Here is a 17,917-nt window from a genome sequence, read left to right as displayed (position 1 = left end):
AGTCATCTGTGAAATTTGTTAGCCAGAGTCCCTTAGTGTTGGCCTGTACTTCAGAGAAGTAGATGCCAAACAAGAGCAGTCCCAAGACTGAACCCTGAGGTACTTCACTTGAGACTTGTCTGGAGCTGGATTTGGAGTTGGCTACTTTTACAGTCTGGGTTCTGTCAGTAAGCCAAATGGCAACCCATCGAGTGATGTAGGGATTTATGCCCAGCTTAGTAAGTTTATCTATGATTTCAGAGTGGGGGATGGTGTTGAAGGCCTTGACGAGGTCCAGATAGGCTGTGTGGATCACCTTACCCTCGTCCACAGCTCTGGAGACTGATTCAAAGAAGTCAATCAGGTTCAGGAGACAAGATCAGCCCTTCATGAACTCAAACTGGGTGGGGTCCAGTGTTTGAAGGTCACCTATGTCTTTGTTTATAAGTTTCATGATAATGCGTTCCATGCCCTTGCAGATCAGGCTCATCAGACTGATGGGACAGCAGTTCCTAGGATCCAAGGTGGATCCCCACTTGTGGAGTTGGATAACTGTAGCTATGCGCCACTCAGTAGGCACAAAGCCTGAGGTGAGGCTATGATTAAACATGACACTTAGGTGAGGTGCCAGTTCATTTTGTAGTTCATGTAGTACACAGCCCGGGATGTCATCTGGTCCCATGGATGCTGTATTCTTAGCTTTGGAGAGTGTGGTTTCTAAATGTGTGGCCAGGATTACCGGAATTTGGCAATCTTTTGGTATTGAGATGGGCTCTTTACAGGGTGGTGGGTGAAGTTGGCATTAAATCAATCTGCCAGGATATTGGCAATATCCTTAGGATCAGTATATTTAACTCCATTCTACTGTAGCTCAGAGCAGATCTGAGCATTGCCATTTAGATTCTTAATATAACTATAGAATGCCTTGTAGTTGTCTTTGGAATCTTTGGCAATATTTACTTTCGTAGTTATCTTTGGAGGATTTTATGAGGGATCTTAGCTTCTTACTGAGGCTCGTAAGGGAGTTTTTTGCATCCTGGGATTTTTTTTTCTTTTCTGCAACAGTTTCTTCCTTCTGTTGTATAGTTTGTTTATGACAGGGGACCACCAGATTGAATTCCTTTTTTTGGAGGAGAGCGTCTTGGTTCAATTTGGGATGGCACGAATCATGCATGAGTGGATGTGCTGGTACAGTGCCTTAGTGTAGGATTCAGCAGTCGAACTTTCAGTTCCCGTCTGCATGGGTGTCATGAATTTTGTCATTTCAGACTTGAGTAGCTTGAAGTTGGCTTTGGAGAAGTTTTTTAAGGAAGTTTCCTTACTGGGGGGTGGGGGTGGGATGTGGATGTCAAGGGTGACTTGCTTATGGTCAGACCTAACCAATGAGGGGATGACCACTGGTGTGTAGCATCTATCTCCCATGTTGGTAATTACCAAGTCTAGGATATTGGAGCCCCTGGTGGGACAATGGATTAGTTGATCCAAGGTGTTGGAATTTCTGAATTCCAAGAACCATTAGAAAGAAACCCCCCATGTTATTCCTATATATGACACTATACATGATGTTGCCATGTCTGCATAAGCAAAAGCATTAAGGCATGATATAAAATCTAGGCTAATTTAAATCACAGCCTATTAACTTCCAGTTTTGAGCTTCTTCCCAGTTAAAGAGGTATGCAGATTTCTTCAACTCCAACTATTCCTTGAAATGAAAAATCCTTTCAAAGTGTAATACCATATTAGGTGGTTTGTTCAATTAATTGTGAATACATGCTGTGTATTCGAGCACAGATTTGCTCTTTGCTGCCTTCTCCATGAATTCATTGCTGTATTGAAGGATCTAGTTAATATTTTTTAACGTAACAAAAACATTTCCGAAGGCATCTGTAAAATGTAAATAAAATTAGGTATAACACAATGAGAAAAAAATGCAGCAAGTAGAACTTGTGATTGAGCGTGCTTTCGTTCTTTATTTAAGAACTTCATCAAAATAAACTGTGCAAATTACAAAGTTAAAATAGTGTAAAAAAACAATAAAAATAATCTTGTCCAATCAAAATCACAGTTCAACCCCTATAAACATGATTGACGTGTAATTCTCAAAGTTCTATTGTCCATAAATATGCATGAGATGGGCGTACCAAACAGAAAACATAGTAACAGAGCCAAGCTTGAACAACATTCTTAATGTAATCTGTAAACTTAACTGAAAGTAAGAAATCAAATATCTATAATAATGTGTAATAAAGTACAAGTACAATTACATCCCCAAGTAAACAGAAGTAGTAATCTCTTCCGCTGTAGCAATGCATAAAATCAGACTTGCTGATCAGTTAACAATAAAGTCAGCCCTTTAAGGCATAAAATTAAAATCACTCAGACCATCACTGCTGCCATCTGAGTACACATTTTAAATTAGAAGCATCATTCAACCCCGGGGAGAACTCCACACCCAAATGGAGATTTTTTCACTGTAGAGCTGAGCATTCCCCAAGAAAAAGTCAACTTGCTCCAAAACAATAAAATGGAATTTAACAAAGTCACTGCAAGCTGCAGAGTGTCTAGCTAAAGCATTGTGACTGTTTTTGCCTCTAATTGCAGCACAATGCTCCTTAATGTGGTTGGAAAGTTTCCGACTAGTCTTTCCAACATAAAAAAAACCTGCAAGTCATACAAATCCCCGCATAAGCAATGTTATAAGAATTACAGTCAAAGTGATGGGAAAAAATAACAGTGAAATTAATATGCTCAAATGTAAAGGAAGGTCCTGTACAGATATATTGACAACAGAGATTTGCTGCATTTGAACATCCTTATAAAGACTTCAATCATCCTTCAAACTTCACTTAGAAGAAAGTCATGAAACCATTTTAAAAAACAACAGTCAGCACAATGTATTCAAAAAACTTGGATCCACACCTTTCTCTGTCTTATAATACTGCCTTATGAATAATTAATTTTTTTGTGACCAATAACTTTTGGTCTTTCTTTCTTTCTTGCTTTTTTTATACATCCTTGTTACTAGGGCAATGGCAACACATTTTGAACATTAAAAAAAACTTCAACATCCAAGTCCCATTTAGCTCTTAACAAAAAACATAATTCTGCAGCTCTTGTTTCTCATCACTTTCCAAGTTATCTCTAATCATCAAAACATTGCACCACCTTGCTCACTCTATTCCAAATCAACAAAGCAAGACCACACACAAACCAGAAGAAAAAGAGCGCATCATTTAATGACCAAAACACCTAAAAGAAAGCTAAAGTGTGTTTGTAACAGTCGCTTGAGATACTTCATTTCAAACATGACAGTGAGTAGAAAAAGTTAGAGCAGGAAAACATTCAAGTAAATAAGTCATGTAAATAAGTTATGTAAATAAGTCATGTAAATAAGTCATGTTCTATTCCTTATGCATTATGAGACCAAGCACATGTCCATAACCATATTATTGTTAATTCCACTATATATACCCAAAGACACATAAATTACTAAATCCTTAAGCCATTAACAAGTATCAAGACACAATTAGGATGTACAAAAACTGAAAGAATGATGTAACTAACTTATAAGATATCTAACCTTGTCTTATCCAAAATACTATAACTATTATATTGATGAGACATTAAACCCAAAGTCTGTTTATATATTAAATAACATTAACTTTGCTATTTAGTAAATTAATTGTTAAATGTAACTGAAGCGTAGCTCAAGTTTTCCTCCACAGGAAAATGCATTTGTTAATTTGTTCCCTCCCCTATTATTATTATTTTTTGAGAAATATTATTTTTTGTGGGGTAAGAAAGATCAAATCCAGCAAAAGTGCTAGATATAATACCAAGTAAATTAGTGTAATTTAAAAGTAATTACAGATGCAACTTCATTTCTTCTTTTCTTTAACCAAAGTGTCATAAGGAAGAAGAGGTTTTGTTTCTTAAGGGAGTTGCCATTTCCATTATGTCCACCTGATTGCCTCTTAATTTTAGTTGTAGAGAAATCTGTTTTTCCTTGTGAAGAAGATAAGCTGAGAGAAGAGACAAAGTGCTTTGCTTCCTGAACTGTATTAACATCCTTTCACCTGTAGAATGAAATATCTTGAGCATTGCTGGAAATAAAAGATGAGATTTGACAGTATTTTGCTTGAGAAGTTTGATGACTGCCCATGATTTGTGCTTGTTTTCTAGGGTTTTAGCTGCATAGTCATTGTAATATTTTATAGTGCTCTGACCTATTTTTAGTTGTGCTTTGCGCCATGCAGTTTTATTAGAAGTTCTTTATGCAATAAAGAGAGAATTTTCACTACAAAGGATCTTGGAGTGGCATTAGAGTTAGTATGAATGGGTTTCCCAGCTGACGGTGGGCTCTCTTGATTCCAAAGTAAAAACCTTCTTGTAAATCTATTATTTGAGGGATCCATGATGTAAGAAAAAGGGACCATATTGTCTCCCTCTTCTGTTTCAGTAACTCCAGAAATTCTTAAATTACATCTCCTTTCTCTGTTTTCTATATCTTCTGCCTGGTTTAGAGGTCAGCTGTTTTGTTTTAAGAGAAACTCTAACTATAATTCTTCTTTATCTCTTCCATCCAAATCATTTAATGCAGTTTCCATTTCTTTTTCCTTGCATTTTGATTCTCAACCATATTCTCTAGCATCTCCATTTGTTTATAACTATTCAGCTGTAATACATCAAGTCTTAACCAGAAGTTATCAATTTTGAAAGTCAGTTCTGGTACAGATGTTAAAACTTGGTGGAATTCTTTTGTATTAATTTCTCCCAAAAGGTTATGGATGAATTCATTTGAAATCCTAATTCAGAAGTTATAAGAGTCTGACTAAAATATTACTTCATTTGTCAAATTTAAGATCACCAACCTTCACCACAGTACTTGAGAAGCAAATCATATGTTTTTCTCTTCTCTAAGATTTAAGTTAATAAATGCAGAACACACTAAAGAAGCTGTTACACTGCCACCATATTGGCTGCACCTCACTGTTACATTCTTATTCCCTACAGGCTGGTGCAGAGCAGCATGGCAATCTTATGTGAAAATCAGAAAAGAGGGGGCATAAAGATATGTGGGCATGTACTCTGTGCACTGTACAGAGGGTACAGGGTGTTAGCCATACAAACAATGGGTGTGCATGCTGTGGGCACCATCCTGGTGTATGTGATGTACTGGTCTACTTAGAGGCATAGAAACTCACAGACGCATACATACATGCACACACAGGCTTCCATGGATGGATCATTTGTTGATCGGCTGCTCCCTGTGTATACCAGTGCCATGGGAGAGGGGTTTCACAGCCACACACTTTGCCTCATCTTGTATACAGTTCAGTTCAAGAAGATATGACCATATTATTTGGCTGTATGCACTAAATGTCATTTACATGTCATAATATCTCCCTGATCCACGAATGCTCTCATTGTAATGACCTCACCTGAGTGTACATTCTTCCTGCAATACAAAAAGAAACTACAAACTGCTGAAAACAAAATCTGCAGATGTGCCCTTCTTTCTGACACTCTCACACTCTTCAATGCCTACTTCTAAAACAAAAATAAATTGTTCCCAGTAACTGAGAATTCCACCTGTTTAATTAGCTGACTAATATTTAAAATATTTAAAATATTACATGAAGATTACTGCCTCTCCTAAAAAGACTATTGCCCATCACAGTGAACTAACTAGCTATAACCCCTATTCTGTCTTCCTATTGCTATGCCTCCTAATCTTCCTTGTTTTCAAAAACTCCACTGCAATTATTTGTGTTTAATGTAGTCAACAAATAACTTAGCAGTATGTAGCAGTATGTATATATATATATATATATATGAATACTATGTATAACTGTTACATCTGTAACTCAGTAATCTGTATGTATATAATATATATATATATATATATATATGAGTACTATGTAGAACTTCTATCTGTAACTCGGTAATCTGCATATATTAATTATTGCATCTGTTTAATCTATGACTCATATATACTGTAACATTGTCATTTTTGCATATAGTACATGTGACACCAGGAATTTAGTTTACATGGCTCTATGCCAACAATGTGAAACCTTCTATACAGGCAAAATGAACAGAAAATTGAAAGAATGCATATGTGACCATCTATCAGAGCTATCCAGAAAGTTAGAAACAAATGCACTATACAGACATATTAATGAGACAAATGAGCACATTATTTTAAGTTTGTAATATTCAAGGTATTTTTGAAAAAAATTAGAAGTGGTGACCTAAAATATGATACTGAAAGGGAAGGGAATAAATGGATAGCTAGATTAGGGGGCACAAGCACTTCCAGGCTTAAATGAGACTTTCACTACTAAATCAGTTCTGAAAGATCTAAGGAACAGAGTTAAGTAAATATACCTTTAAAACTTGAATTGTTAATTAATAGTCATATGACTTTTTAATTTTCAACTGATTTTTGATATATGTATATAAAGACATTTATCTGCCTGCTACGCTAATTTGCCTGATGAAACTATTTTTAGCAAAAGTACTACTTGAGTTGTTTTTAGAGATGTTTTATTGTTTTATCTTATACAAGTTTATAATTGGTAGCCGTGGTGCCAGATTATTTTTCTTTTATGAATTTATCTACGTTTTGTAGCATACCCTGCTTTGTCTACATGGCAGAGCTTTTATTTATATTTCTTAGGTAGTTACTATAGCAATAACCCACGCCTGGGTGTGGGTAATGCTGGATTTACCCACGGTTGGCGTGGTTTGGTCCCGAGGGCGAAGCCCGAGGGACCAATCAAAGCCAACCGTGGGTAAATCCAGCATTACCCACACCCAGAAGTGGGTTATTGCTATTATACAATGACACTATTTAAGAAAAGAAATAATTACTTTTCTTAAATAATGGCATTGTATAATGCCTCTTTACTGCCCTTCCGCGGCTGTCTGGTATTCTGCGGCAGTTCTGATGTACTGCGCATGCCTCGCAGTACATCAGAGCTGTGGGCAAAAGACTGTTTCGCTATGTTAAATGCGTTTAACATAGCGAGACAGCTTTAAAATAAGCAACGGATATCTCCGTTGCTTATTTTAAAGCTGTCTCGCTATGTTAAACCCATTTAATATAGAGACAGCTTTAAAAAAAAAAGCAACGGAGATCGCAAGATCTCCGTTGTTTTTACACACTGTGTTGCTATGTTAAAGGAGTTTAACATAGCGAGACAGCTTTAAAAAAAGCAACGGAGATCTCTGTTGCTTTTTTTAAACCTGTGTCGCTATGCTAAACTCTTTTAACATAGCGAGACAGTGTTTTATACTAACGGAAAAAGTCCGGGTGACCGGACCTTTTTCCGTTATTATATTGAGGGATTTACAACGGGCACGCTGGTTGGGCTGGCCAATCAGCGTGCACGTTTTAGGGGAGGAATTGTATAATATAATTTTTTAAGGAAACTGGAAACATTTTAAACTGATTTTTGCTTCACCTATTCAAGTATGCTATGAAATGCAGTGTTAAATGTATGCATCTAGTATTTTTTTTCTTTTTGTCACACCTAAAACAGAAATATTAATTATTAGCAATTTTAAAAGTCAATTCATTTTCCAGCGAATCCAGTCAGCATGAGTCTCTGAAAACAAACAGCTCTTATTTTGATTCCCTACTGACAGCTTAGATACACATAGCTGTAGCACACATACTCACAACTGTGTAATTTATGAGCAAAAACACCACAAAGAAAACAACAAAAGAAACTTTTTTTGTGAGGCAATTCCCCAGGAATACTACATATGTGGGGCTTTTCCTCCATAACTACATTATTATTTTAATTTCCAGCTTCTTGTACCTCAGAAAAACAATGACCAGCAATGCTTAGTGAAAAAAGGTGTTTTGTACATTCTCTGGGATACTGTAGTAGCCCCAAAGGACATAAAAAGCAACACTCCTCAGTGCTAACACATTGCTCCTAAATGATGTAAGCAACCATACACAAGTAGCTTCAGCAAATGTGATATGAGCATCTTGTATCATACAAAGTCATGTGAGCATTCTCAAATACCTGCTTTACCCTCTTCGGGGTTATGGAGAAGGCAAAGCCTATCACGTCACTCATTCAACTAAGAGACAGTATAGAAACTAATTCTCAATAGGACAGCTTTCTGTTACAAGACACACAGTCACATGTACTATACAACAATAAAAGTCATGTGCAGTTTGTAAAATCACTGCAAATCTTTTCTTTGTAGAAGGAAACTATAGAACCTGGCAAAACCTATATAAACATGGGTAAGAAATGCAGATTTCACACAGAAGATACAGCAGTTGAGAACCAAACTGGTGAACCAAAATGTTGTGAGGCAGCAATGCTAACCACTATTCCACTGTGCCATTCTGTAGTCTTTAAATACACAGCTTGCAACACTGTACCCAATATCTATGATGAAATACAGTCACAGTATACTAATAAAAGTTATAAATGCATTTAAAGATAAATGTCCGCATCAAAGCAAAGACTTAACATTTTTAGATAACAGAGGGAAGGAAACTGATGAGTAAGTGCTATATCTAATCTAAATGTCTCACTGACCATGATGAAGAAGATGAACTGCTCTCTATAGCGTCTAAGGAAATATGCAAAAGTGGACAGAAAGATGAAACCTTTAATATTCATTTAAATAATAGTTTTGATGTCCGAGCACCTCATAAGTAACAGATGCAAATACAGTCAAAAATTAGAAAGATTAAATCGTATTAAAATATTAGCAATAGGAGATTTTAGCTTGAAGCATCTGATAAAACATTTAATATTTTACTGGTTTGTCTATCTAGAGCACATATTTTTGATATCACAAAAAATATCTTCTTTAAAGACAGAAATGTATGATAATATCACTACCTGTTCTGGGACCAATAAGCTGCTGAATAACAGAGTTTAACACATTGTGCTAACCTTCCTGACTCTTATTAACAGTTCACATAAAAGGTAAGTTAATGCATACACTTTAGAGGATTTATCTCCTGCTAAAAAGGCTACTGACTCTTAATAAAGACAACACAAATAAAAAAGTCAATGAGTCCATGATGCTTAAATCATTGTTCAGTGTGTTTACTATTTTGACACCATTTTCGTAACAGTTGTGTCCACAAGAACATTTATCTTACAAATAAGTAAACTGTTACTTCCTTTTCTTCAGTTTTTTCACTTTTTACACTCCTTTAACATTTTCATCAACCTTCAGTACATCTGACCTAGGGAAATACTGTTTAGCTGTAGGACCTCAAAAATGTTAATTATTCAAATAGTTTTAAAAGTATAAAAGCATATAAGGAAAGCATTTGATATTGAGTTATTTCTAGCAAGTCAGAGTGTGAGTTTCTGCACACTGATGTAATAATGGAAACACCAGGACTGATTTCTTATTTCTCTCTCTCCCCTAATGTCACACATAAACACTGAAACAAAAATGAAAGTGGAATACTCTTAGTTATAGGTGCACAGGTGTTAACAAAAGTAGGTTTTTCTTTTAAAGCTAGAGAGCAACTTATATATTCTCATCATGTGCTGGATACATGCTGCATAGCCTTGAAAATTACTTAATCACAGTCTCTTTAGTGGTTTTATTAATACAACTTCTCATAGGTTCATAGGTTCATAGGTTCATACTAGGCTATCTGCCCGAGGGCATTTACAAGCCTAGCCCATAGTTTTGTGGCTTACGCCACCCCTTTAGTATGGGGAACTATACCCATTATTTTGCTGTGCCTCTGTCGAGCAAGGTCATTCACTTATTATTTGATGTTAAATTAGCAAAATGAGTAAAGTACAGTTGTGTACCTACCATAAATGTAAATGTTCGAGTGTATTCACTGTTGCAGTCATTACACTTGGGTTATCCTGCTGGCAGGCTACCCGCAGTCGGCCTGGATTCCAAAGTCTGGTCCGGCAACAGTTGCTGTCAACTATTCCCTGACATCAGTGAACCAGGGGTATAAAAGATGCAGCCAACGTCATTTTCTTCAGTTTTTCAAGCCCCAGATGTCAGGTGCCCCCAAAAGGTTAGGCTAAAAAAAATTGCTTAGAAAAGCATGCACTAAAATAAACAATATCTTCATCTACAAGCAAATACACCACATAGGTTGTATAGGATAGAGAAGTACAGATAAGTCCCAGCAAAGAAAGGGGAATGGTGGGTGGGTAACCTGGACTGCAACAGTGAATACACTCGAACATCTACATTTATGGTAGGTACACAACTGTACTATCTTCATCGTGTTTCACTGTTGCAGTCATTACACTTGGGTTGAATCCCAAAGCTGAGGTTGGGTGGCTGTGTCTAAATAGAATTAGGAGTGGCTATAAGGCCCTGCAGAACTGCAGTGGCAAAGCCTGCTCTGGATTTAGAGTAAAAAGGTAAGTGGTAGTGCTTAGTAACAGTGTGCACTGAAGTCCAAGTTGCAGCCGCCGAAATATCCTTGGTTGGTACTCCTCTGAGGAAGGCTGCTGAGGTAGCTGCTGCCCTGGTAGAATGTGGTCCACTGACTTGCCATGTTGTGAATAGCAGAAACGAATGCAGTGTCCTATTCATTTTGAAATAGTCTGCTTTGAGATAGCCTTTCCTTGTGATCCTGCAGCATATGCCACTAAAATTGTTCAGTCTTTCTGAAAGCTTTAGTTTTGTCCAAGTAGAAGCGTAGCTGTCTGTGTATGTCCAAAGAATGCAGAAGTCTCTCCCCTTTATTCTGTGGGTTTGGGAAAAAAGTAGGCAAATGAATGGTTTGGTTAAGAGCCACACTGGACACCACCTTAGGCATAAATGTTGGGTTTATCCTTAGAGAAACCCTGTCCAGATGGAAGATAATAAAAGGTTCCACAGCCATTAATGCCTATAACTCTGAGACTCTTCTTGCTGAAGTCATTGCTAGGAGCAGAGCTGTTTTCTGTGATATGAATTTTATCTCAGCTGTATTGGCTGGCTCGAAAGGAGGCTGTGTGAGTTTTTCCAAGACAAAATTGAGGTCCCATGCAGGTATTGGTACTCTCCTTGGAGGTCTTACATTTTTGGCCCCCCTGAGGAACTGCCTAAGCAATGGATGTGTCAAAATAGGTGGGTCTGCATTGTAATGAGCTGAAATGGCAGAGGAATGGATCTTAATTGATGAGAAGGATAGGCCTTTGTCCAGCATCTCAGTTAGATATTGTAAAATCTGAGGTATATTTGGGACAAGCATGTCAATTCCTTGTGCCTGGTTCCAGGCACAGAATCTCTTCCATTTTTCTGCATAAGATTTTCTGGTGTTGGGCCTCCTAGCATGCAAAATAACATCCATAACCGCTTTAGAGAGAGGTGTATTCTGAATGGTTACACTATCCGTCATGCAGCTAGATTTAGGGTTCTGAGTTGGCTGTGCAGGATCTGATTGTTTTGTTGGGTCAGTAAATGAGGAATTTGAGGCAATGTCCAGGCTGGGCCTTCGGACAAGCTCCTTAGGATTGGGTACCAGTGTTGGCATGGCCAATCCAGGGCAATTAGTATAATTTGTGGCTTCTCTGGTCTGACCTTTAGGAAAACCTTGGGGAGGAGAGGCAGTGGAGGAAAGGCATATACTGTAAGGTTGTTCCAGCTGAATGACAAGGCATCCACTTTCCATGCTTGTTTGTGATAAGCCCTTGTGCAGAATCTCTGAAGTTGGCAGTTGTGAGGGGAGGCAAAAAGATCTGTCTGGGCATCCCCATTTCCTTGTTATCATGCTTAAGATTTGTGGGTCTAGTTTTCACTCCTGAGGATCCATGAGGTTTTTGCTTAGTTCGTCTGCCAGAGCATTTGTTTTTCCTGGCAGGAATTGTGCTTGCAGGTGTACTTGATAGGTCAATGCTGTGTTCCATAAAATCATGGCTTGTCTGCAGAGGGGGTAGGAATGTGTGCCACCCTGCTTGTTTATGTACCACATAACTGTGGTGTTGGCCGTCTTTATCAGCAGCTGTCCTGGATGAAGTAGGTCCTTGAAGGCTGTCAGGGCATTTTGTACAGCTAGCATCTCTTTTTGATTGATGTGAGGATGCCTTTGGCTTGGGGGCCATGTACCCTGAATACATTTTCCTGCCATGTGGGCCCCCCAGGCATAATCTGACGCATCTGTTGTTAGTGTTTGCCTGGCTGTGGGTAAAGTGAATGGCTGTCTCTTGTTGTGGTGACAGACCTGTGCCCACCATCAAAACTCCTGTTGCAGGCAGGGAATGAGTGAAATTAATGATTCCAGGCTGTGGCAATGTTGAGTCCAAACACTTTTTAGATACCATTGTAGTTTCCTCATATGCAGTCTTGCATATGCAATTAGCAGAATGCAGGAGGCCATGTAGCCCAGAGCCTGCAGAATTTTTCTTGCAGATAACTGGGTCTTTGTTGCCATGCTTTTGAAGTAAAAAATCAATTGCCTTTGTTTGTCTGGCATGAGATAAGCCATCTGGGCAGTTGTATTTAAGCTTGCACCCAGGAATATTATCTCTTGAGACGGTAATAGTTTTGATTTCTTTTCGTTTACTGTGTACCCTAGGCAAATTAGTAATCTTGTTACAAATGCCAGCTGCTTTAGTAGAATGTCTTTGGTCTCTGCTTGAATAAGGCAGTCATCCAAGTAGGGATATATTTGAATTCCTCTTTGTCTGCAAAATGCAATTACTGGTGCCAGGCATTTTGTGAAGACCCTGGGCGCAGTAGATAAGCCAAAGGGCAGTGCAGAGAATTGGTAGTGCATTGAGCCAGCTATGAAACTGAGGTATCTTCTGCAAGATTGTCTGATTCGGACATGCAGGTATGCCTCTTTGAGGTCCAAAGTTACAAGCCAAGCCTTCTTGCCCAGCATGGGCAGAAGCTGTTGTAGAGTCAACATTTTGAATTTTGGAGCGTCCAGGAAAGTATTTAGAATAGACAGGTCCAGAATTGGTCTCCATGCTTTGTCCTTTCTTGGTACTAAGAAAAGTCTTGAGTAGAATCCTTGTCCCTGCTCTTGTTGTGGCATTGGCTGAATGGCCCTCATGTCCATGAGAGATGAAACTTGTTTTTGTGCCTCTGCCCATTGATTGTGTGGCAGGTTTGGCATACCTTTTGCCTTTGGAAGGGTGTGAAAGTGGAACCTGTAGCCCTGAGAGACTATATTTAGGACCCATTTGTCCTGGGTGATCGTGTGCCAATTTTGTGAAAAAAGTGCTAGCTTTCCCCCTAAGGGTGCTGCCAAAAGATAAGTGCTTGGCATTGGCAGAGGGAAGTCATTGGGACTGTTTCCTATATGGCTGTGATTTGTCTTCTCCGCTTTTGGAGATAGAAGCACCACATTGTTTGGGCCTGTATGAGCCCTGGGGCTGTTGTCTGCCTCTAGGGTGTCTGTATCTGCCTCTTTGTGACCTGTCTGACATGGGAAAGGACCAATTCTTAGAAGGCCAGTTCCTGCTAAATCTGGGTGGCTGTACCTGTAAGAAATCCTTCACTGTCTGCATAGATTTAGCTTTATCCTCCATTTTCTTCAACACCTCTTCTGCCTTAACACCAAAGTATCATGCTGTAATGGAGCATCCAATAATTTTGCTTTAACATGATCAGGCAGAGTCTGTTCCTTTAAACAAGCATGCCTTCTAATAACAGAACCTGTTACAGCGGCCCTGCAAGAGGCCTCCAGTGAATCATAACCAAATTGCAAAGTATGTTTTCCCATTTGTTCAGCTGCATGCAATAAATCCTGCAATTCCTTGTTCTCAGAACATTCAGAATTTGTCAACATTTTCTGTTTTAACAGAGACATTAAGTATTGCTGATATTTAAGCATATGAAACTTACAATTTAAAGCCCTTACAGCCAAGGTAGCAGAAGTGTAAACTTTTTTCCCCCATCCGTCCAGTGCCCTAGAATCTCTATCTTAGGGGACAGGGTTTTTTGCAGTAGCAGCCTTGACCCTTTTGGGACCCTGAGAAATAGTTTCTGGGTCAGCAGCAGGGTTTTTATATAGAAATTTATGAGAATCTGGAACCCTGTAGTATCTGTCTGGCTTAACAGGTGCAGGAGGTAAAGAGTCGGGAGACAGGCCGGACTCTGAAAATAGATCATCTACAATATCTAGAACAAGTGGAATAGCAAGAGATCTGTCCTGAGGTAGTAGAAGAAAGTCTCTGAGCCTTTTCTTAGAATCTGAATAATCTTGGCTCTCCCAGTGGAAATGTTCCCTCATGGTATGCAGGGTTTCCCCAAATGAGTAATCCTCAGGAGGAGAAGCTGAAGGAATAGATTCTTCAGCATCAGAATCCTCATAGGGAGGAATAGAGTATCCCTGTTCTGAAGAGGAGTCAGAGGAAATGGAAACCTCATCAGAGGAATCATATTCAGTATCTTGCCTAGGCCTCTTATCAGGAGGGGGATGGGAACCCCTGATCAAAGTAATTAGGTCTTCGGCCATTTTGAACATCTGTTTCTTAGGCATGGAAGTCTGTCCTGGAGAATGCTGCCCTTGTTTTCTTGTCTTTAAAACTGTTTTAGTCTTTGTCTTGGATGCTGAAGTTGGCTTGATATAAAGCTGTGTAGGTATGAAAACACCTTCAGAAGCCAATGCCTTCTCAGCAGCTCTGGACCGATCTGAGGGATTTGTTTCCAAAGGCCCAATACCTTGAGTATCTAGAGGCCTAGCTGTCTCCACGTGGGAGTCGGAGGCAGCCTGTGGCTCTGAGGTAATGGGTGTCAGGGGCTGCGAAAGCACCTCACTGAGAACCGGTGAACCAGCGAACCGGTGACTGGCCTAGAAGAGGCTTCGTCATCGGTTTTGGACCTCAGAAACCTGTCCTTTTCTTTTTCCTTGCGCTTTTTATGGATTCCGGTCATTGGTTGTTCTGACAGCATTATATAGTTAAACCTTCGGCCAAAGTAATGAAAAGCAAAATCGTACTGACGCTTAATAGTGCGTTGGTTAAATCTAGCACAAAACTGACAACTAGCTACATTGTGGTCAGGGCCTAGGCAAGGAATACAGTAAGAATGAAAATCCTTATGAGGTATTTGCTTCCCACAAGAAATACAATTGTTAACTTTTTCTGACATCGGTCTGGAGCAAGAAAAAAGTTTCCCCAGTGGGGTACTTAGCTTTATAGAAGACTTTGGATTTGAAATTCAATTTCGAAAATCTCAGGAATCAGCCGACCGGCACTTGCAAACTGCTTTTGCTTCGGGCACCGCGTGGCAAGAAAGACTGAAGAACCAGGACTTTGGAATTCAGGCTGACTGCGGGTAGCCTGCCAGCAGGATAACCCAAGTGTAATGACTGCAACAGTGAAACACGATGAACATCCCCTAGTTGTTAAAAAATAACTTGTCATTCCATTATTTTGAAAACCTAAGCAAAGTTCTCTAAATAGTAATGTAATGGTGACAAACTCTTTACAAGTTTATCCTCAACCAGAAATTATCCCCAAAGCAAGTCCTGATTGTCTTTTGCATCAGGAAACTAAATGTATTTTGAAAGCTCCGTATTTTGGATAACTACAAAACTGAACACAAGTTTCAAGATATTTGCTGCAATCTAAATTTTAAATAGACAATGTCTGCAAAACTACACAGCAGGCCAACTGTAGGCTCCACTTATCATCTGTCTCATGTTTACCTGTCAAAAAACATAACTACCAGTTCAGAATATGTTTCATATCCCACTTTTTTAAAAGAAGGTGGGTGATGGGAAGTGCAACATTTTCTGAATGCAACAAACTTTCAAACACAACAATGGTGAAAGGGGTACAAGGAAATGCTATCATGTTTTACTACTAGTGTAGGAATCCTGTTCTTCTCCCTGTACCCTACTAAAAGTTCTAGTGGGTTGTAGCCACCTCTTGTCACAGTGCTCACAACAGACACTGATAAGGCACCTGTACATGTTCTCCAGGTCACTAGAAACTCCCACTTATTTTCTGTTTGCTTCATTACTGCCCTCTAGTTTTGTTTAAATATTATGAGCCAAATGAGCCAATCTTAAGCTACCAGCTGTAACTGATTGACAACAGCAAAGATCGACAATCACCACCTTCCCCTTGGCTGAAAAACTAATTGTCTGACATCATATCAGCACAGGAACAAACACAGGTGAACTCCATGAAACTACCTACCCATATGCCAAGACTGCTGTTCTTCCCAGATGGAGAAAAAATTCTTCAGTTAATTGTCTTTCAGGTAATTAAAGACACAGCTCAAGATCATTTTTAGTATGGCAAATTGTGCCATATATGCCCACTACAACAAATAATGTGACACAAAATAATGCAGTTGAAACCACTAGTCCATAAAATAATTATTAATGAGAAGGAAAAATAATGCTGCAGACTCTTCTCATATATACATATGAAGCAACAGAAAGTAAATAAAGGATGTATACTGTTCAATAGAGAAAAAGTCTTTTGATACCAATTTGAGGCAGTCCAAAGGTAATCTGAACCAGCTTCTTTCATTCTACATTCCTAATGGAAGATTTCCAAATTCACTGGCTAACAGGGCCAAAGATTTTCTTTTAAACACCATTTTAATGGAATAGTTACTCATTAACAATTATTGATAGAAGCCTTTCTATATAATACAAAACTGAGTCTGTCTGCCTTAAAGAATCAATACTGCTTACAATATTTACAATAAACAATTTACATATATGTCATTTATATTGCATCACTTCAGTTTTCAACATTTTGACACATCACAGGACAAAAAAGTACAGTTGTGTAAAATCTTACCATAATAGTACATGTCCTTCTCTTCACTGTTGCAGTATTCTTAACATGAGGGATCTCCTGCCAAGGGTGGCCTGATGTCTGACGGCATATCAAAGCCTTTAGGTTGTTATTGATACGCCATACATCACATGTATGCTCCCTGCACAAGGCGTAGGGCATACATATGATGTCCAGATGTATCATCCTCAGAACTGAGAGCCCCAGGAGAAACCCAGCCCTAAGATACCAGAGGGTGACATATACGCCCAGAGGGACAAAAGACCAGGGGGAGGAATGAGGGAGCAAATACAGCAACAGTGAAGAAAAGGACATCTACTGTTATGGTGAGATTTTACACAACTGTACTATGTCCTTCCATTTCACTTTTACAGTATTCTTAACATGAGGGAGAGTGCAAAAGCTCAGGAAGAATACAGGGAGGAGGAAGGGCCAACAGAGCCTTTTTGGAGCCCATTAAGAATGGCCCTAGCAAAACCAGCTCTAGCCCTGGATATGACATCCAACTTGTAGTGCTTGGAAAAGGTATGGACTGAAGACCAGGTAGCTGCCTCAAGGACAGAACTAGTATCCAAACCTTTGAAAAAAGCACCAGAAGCAGCTGCAGCCCTAGAAGAGTGAGCCTTAACCACAGAAGGAAGGTTCTTACCATTAACAAAAAGAAATGGCTTTAGAAATCCAAGAAGAAATAGTCTGCCAGGAAACCACCAAACCTAATGATCTAGGATGAAAAGAAACAAAAAGCTAATCAGATTTTCTAAAATCTTTAATTTTCTTCAAATAAAATCTTAGTTGTCTATGCACATCTAAAGTGTGCAACACCTTCTCTCTAGCTGATTGTGGAGAAGGGAAACAAGTGGGCAAATTAATAGACTGATTAAGAGACAACTCAATTACCACCTTGGCCATAAAAGAAGGACTGGTGCGAAGAAACACTCTGTCCTTAAGAAAAACTGAAAAAGGAGGAACAGCCATAAAGGCTTGTGGCTCATACACCCATCTGGCAGAAGTAAGGTCTAAGAAAAGAACAGTCTAAGAACAATGCTGTAAAGAACCTGAAGCTTCAGGCTCCTTTTCTCCAAAACAAAATTAAGGTCCCCAGAAGTAGGAAAAGGCTTTCTGGGAGGTCGGTCTAATATGAAGGACACCTTTAAGAAACGGTTTGCCCTTAAATCTAGAGGACAAGGGAGGAGTTAAAGGCAGACAATCAT

At 38.9% G+C, this 17,917-nt stretch overlaps 1 protein-coding gene across 1 annotated transcript in view; it reads right to left on the bottom strand.

Moving 5' to 3' along the window:
- The window catches only part of CAMK1D (calcium/calmodulin dependent protein kinase ID), a 2,521,771-nt gene that overhangs the window by 2,378,222 nt on the left and 125,632 nt on the right, over positions 1-17,917 (bottom strand). The window lies entirely within an intron of this gene.

Source organism: Protopterus annectens, chromosome 11.part0, assembly GCF_019279795.1.
Source record: "Protopterus annectens isolate FY-2018-M chromosome 11.part0, PAN1.0, whole genome shotgun sequence".
In the NCBI taxonomy this organism is placed as follows: domain Eukaryota; kingdom Metazoa; phylum Chordata; order Ceratodontiformes; family Protopteridae; genus Protopterus; species Protopterus annectens.
This window is presented reverse-complemented; position numbering and strand designations above follow the sequence as displayed.